A 4868-nucleotide genomic window follows, 5' to 3' on the forward strand; every position below is an offset into this window, starting at 1 on the left:
GGGGGGGGGGGGGGGCACATGCCCCCCCCCAGCAACCAGTCAGAGACTGGGGCGGGGGGCCCTGCTGCCAATCACGCCAGCCAAGAAGCTCCCACTCCCCGGCCAGTGCTCGCAGGGGTGGCACCAGCGCTCCTGCCTGGCCCCTCTACCCGTTGCCTGAACAGGGAGTGCAGCCTGTCAGGGGGTGCATGTGCATCCCCGTACACCCCCTATGTGTCGCCAGTGGAGTGGAGCAATTGAACCTTTGAGTCTGCACCTTAATACTTTGCTTATACCTTGAAGCTAGAAGATTAATCCTTTACTCCATCTTATGTAATTATATAAATAATATCTACTAATACATCCTTCTTTTCTAAACTCTTTTCTTCAGTAACATCTTACAGCAGTGAGCTCTTCAGGCTAATTATGCATTGCATAAAATGTTTTCTTCTTCATTTTATAATTTTGTGCCATCTCATTTTATTGGGTGTCCCGTTTCCCTTCTCTTATGGAGAAAGAGAAAATAGAAGAACACACCTCAGCTTCTTTATAACATTTCTTATTTTATATATGTCTACCAATCCTCTTTTATTAATTTACTCTCTAAACTAAACAAACCCCAATCTTTAGAATCACTCATCATTATCAATTTCTCCAGGCCTCTAATCATTTTCATTGCTATTCCTTGAGTTTCTTCTATTACTGCTATACCCTTTTTGAGATGGGGTGACAGGAACTGAATGTGATAGCTAAGGTGAGGACATACTGTCAAGTTATACACTAGCATTATTACATTCTGAGATTATTCTCCAAGCATTTTTAAATATAGTCTAACGTTTGTTTATTTGTTTATTTGACTGCTTAACGACGACTAGGTATCTTAATGGCTTCCTTACAATGAAAGCAGCATAAATATACACCTTTTATAGATTTAACTAAATCAGAGATGTATAGTATAAGCTTTAGTAAGCAGAAGGCTTATTTTATCAGGTCCTGTGAAGGGTTCTGCAGGAAGGAGGGATGCTACATAGAAAGCAGTGATCAGAATATAAAGGCTGGGGGACGTGGAGGAGCAAAAAGAAGGGGGCACTGCTGACAAACAAGGTGACTAGGAGATAAAAAAACCCAAAGCAGTTAACCCATTGAGGGACAAAGGGGCCGTGTCTACAACAGACACTGACTGCACAGTAGCCTGTGACTACTGTGCAGCAGCGTTGCACAGCAGGAAGCGTGATGCAGCACTAGTGCACAATAGTCACGAATTACTGTGCAGTCAGCATCATGAAAAAGCTGTTCCTTCGCACAAATGCGCAGTAACTCTGGTACTAAAGTACTAAATGACTGCACAGAAATGGCTGCACAGTCAGCATCTCATGTAGATGCAGCCAGGGATTATAAACTAATCCAGATAATAAAATAAGAATCTGTAGTATTGGCTTAGAGCATCCTTAATACAAGCTAATCAGTGGATGATTTTTTTGTTCCACAGTTTCCTGTTCATTCTCATTTTTAAGCTTTTATTGTCTAAGAACAGACACACTGAGGTCAATGACAGAAGGCTTAGGGAGGTTAAAGTGTTCTGCCACAGGCTTGTCTGTCTTGCTGGTATTGATGTCAGATCAATGTTCATTCATTCCTACACATAGCGATTGCTCCATCTGTCCAATGCAGACAGCAGAGAGACACTGTAAGCAAGTGATTTTGTATATGACATTGTAGAGGTGCAGGGAAGCAAACTTTGATGTTATAAACCAAGTTATTTGGTCCAGAGATGATTAGAACTATGTTGATGAGGGGGCACAACAGGCATCTGGATCCAGAGCAAGGTGTGGTGCCTTGGTGAAAACCGGGGTTAGGTGGTCTGTTGCTAGAGACATGCCGTTTGAGGTTCAGGGGAGTGGGGTTGCCTTTAAACCAGGAAAGGTTTGTTCCCCTGGATGCCCTGAGATAGTCGTCATTTTCTAGAAGGGGCTGTAGGTCCTTAATGATGTGTCTGAGGTGTTCAAGCTGGGGGCCTGTAGGTGACAACCAAAGGGATTTTGTTGTTCTTGTCTTGGGGTTGGTATTGTAGCTGGTCAGAGTGGGGTCTGAGTCTGGCTTTGTTGACTGGAGGGGCCACAGTCTTAGGACTGTATTGCAGTTGTAGGAATCCCTGCTCCAGATCCTTAAAATGTGAATCCTGATTAGTGAGATCAGAGCAGATACAGCTGTCACATACAGCCTGGCTGTAGACAATAGATTTAGTGGTGTGCTTAGTGTAAGAGCTGCTGGCATGGAGCAGTTGGCTGGTTTCCAATACAATGCAATGGTGACATGGCTATTGCAAACTTTTGCAGTGGTGTCCAATAAATGAATTTACTGAGAAGAGTATTCCAGAGAGTCAGTTTGATGGAGGAGTGGAATTTCTCTAGAGATTCCGTCCCATGTGTCCATATAAGGATGTCATCAATGTACCTTAGGTATACCAGGTGATAAGCGGGCAGCTGCAGAAGAGGCAGACTTCAAGGTGTGGCATAAATAAGTTGGCATATGTTGCCCATGGCAGTGCCATTTGTTTGTAGGTATAAGGAAACCCCAAATTGGAAATAGTTGTATGCAAGTACAAAATGGAAGAACGCGATGGAAACAGAAGCAGTGTCCTCATTGAGGATACCATTCTTTATGGCTTATAATCCATTCTCACGGGGGGTGTTGGTGTACAGAGATGTCATATCCATGATAGTTAATATGGTGTTAGCTGGAAACTTGTCAAGAAAAGTGAATTTCTTTAGGAAATCTGTGATATCTTTTCAGTAGCTGGCAGCTTCCATATCATATAGAAATAGGGCTGAGCCATTAAAGCCAAAAACTCCTTCCATGATGGTGCCAATGTCAGAGACAACAGAACATCCTGGGTTGCTATGATTGTGACGCTTAGGTCGTAAGTAAAAGTTGCCTGCCCTGGGCTCCTGGAAGCATTAGTCCTCTCCTGTGTTTCCAGAGGTAGCTTCTTTAAGAGTTTATCTGTTTATCTAGCTCATCTGGTATTGTGCCATGGGGTCTTTGGTTAGTCATTTGTAAAACTCTGTGTTAGAAAGTTGTCTCAGCTTCATGTATGTATGTTGTTTTGTCCATGACAACAGTGGCACCCCCTTTATCAGCCTGGTGTATACAACTTGGGGGGAGGTGAGGGTGGAGGCACAAAAATAACAGCCACCACGAGCAGCCAGGAGCTGCTGCTACTGTCCTTGACACAGGAGTTGCCATATTACACCTCTGCTTCCTATGCTTTGCTACTAATGTTAGTACAAAACACAGGTTTTAACTTGTTTCCCTTCACAAATGCATTCACTAGAAACAAATGACACAAGTTTGCTTGCTATTTTCAGAGAATGATATAAAATGAAATAGTTGAATACAAAGGAAGCAGATATCTACTTGGGCATAAATAATGAACCATTATCATCAAGCTGAAACGGCTGCATTACTGAAATTCTGCTTTATAAATGCTCTGCCATACAATGAGTCATCTTTTCCTGGTGAAAAGACTGATAGAAAATCAGAAGTAGGTTAAGATGATACAGAAGTGTATTTCTAACTCTAATTTCTTCCTTTCCTTTTGATTCAGAACTGCTTCCAATTCACTTACCACAATACTGGGGGGAAATGCCCCTAAAATGTTGCCTATTCACTCCAAACAGCCCCCAAGTCTCTTTCTTCCATAGTACAGAATTTGTATCTCATATTAAAGCCTTCCATTATAAGGCTACTCTATTAAAAGACTTCTATAAGCACCTTATATGGAATAAGAAACTTGCTGGGCTGATAAAACAATGACAGGTCACTCAGCAATGCAAACACGCAAGTTAAAGAACAACACAGAATGAACTCATGAGCATCCTGGAATTTTTTCCAAACAGCTGCATCATGCTGTTTGCTCAGGGTCATCATATTTAATCCTCTCATTCCAGAAATAATCTGCACAAGATGAAAACTCACCTTTAGCTCCATCTAGGTGCTGTACAGAATGAAGGAGCTGGTGGTATAGTGTGTGTTTAGGGACAAAGCAAGTGGCAGTGGGCTAGACCCAGAGCCATCAGCAGCAAATGCAGAAACAGATGACACAAGACTGGAAGGGATCTCTGGAATCTTCTAATCTCCTGCTATTGCATGCTGCCCCATCATATGATCCTGCATATGCCAAATGCCACCTTAAAATTAGGTTCTTTTACCTCTATTCTTGCTATAGGAAGGCCATTCCAGAATCTCACTCTGATAGTTGAAAATCTGTTTTCTAATTTCTAATGTAAATTTATTCATGGCCAGTTTATACCCATTTAGTCTATTGCACATTGTCCTTTAACTGAAATAGCTCTTCTCCCTCCTTGGTGTTTATCTCCCTGCTGTATTTATAGAAAACAATCATATCCTTTCTCAGCCTTTGTATGGTCAGGCTAAATAGATGAAGCTCTTTTAGTCTCCTCTCATAATCCCCCCGATCATCCTAATAGCCTTCTTCTGCAACTCTTCCAGTTTGCATTTCTCTTTCTTGAACATGAGTGGCAAAGGATGCACATGGTATTCCAGATGCATTGCTCCCAGTTTCCTGGGCAATAGTATCAACTGTGATGAACATATACCTATATAACCATCTACCATATTACATAATTACATACAATGCTACCCAACCACCTTTACTTTCATTTGAATCATTCCTGAACAACTCATAATACCATAGGCCAATGTGGTGCCTATTCTCAAGGAAGGGAGGAAAGTGGATCTGGCAAACTACAGGCCCATCAGCCTGACCTCTATCTCAGGGAAGGTCTTAGAAAAGTTTATTAAAGAGACCATCCTTAATGGATTGGCTGACACCAACATCCTGAGGGATAGCCAGCACGGGTTTGTTG

General features: G+C 42.1%; 1 protein-coding gene across 3 annotated transcripts in view; it reads right to left on the reverse strand.

The window, feature by feature from the left end:
• The window catches only part of SUSD4 (sushi domain containing 4), a 193709-nt gene that overhangs the window by 92541 nt on the left and 96300 nt on the right, over positions 1-4868 (reverse strand). The gene's annotated exons all lie outside the window — the stretch shown is intronic.

This window comes from Gavialis gangeticus, unplaced genomic scaffold (assembly GCF_001723915.1).
Source record: "Gavialis gangeticus isolate Ggan-Ray unplaced genomic scaffold, GavGan_comp1, whole genome shotgun sequence".
In the NCBI taxonomy this organism is placed as follows: domain Eukaryota; kingdom Metazoa; phylum Chordata; order Crocodylia; family Gavialidae; genus Gavialis; species Gavialis gangeticus.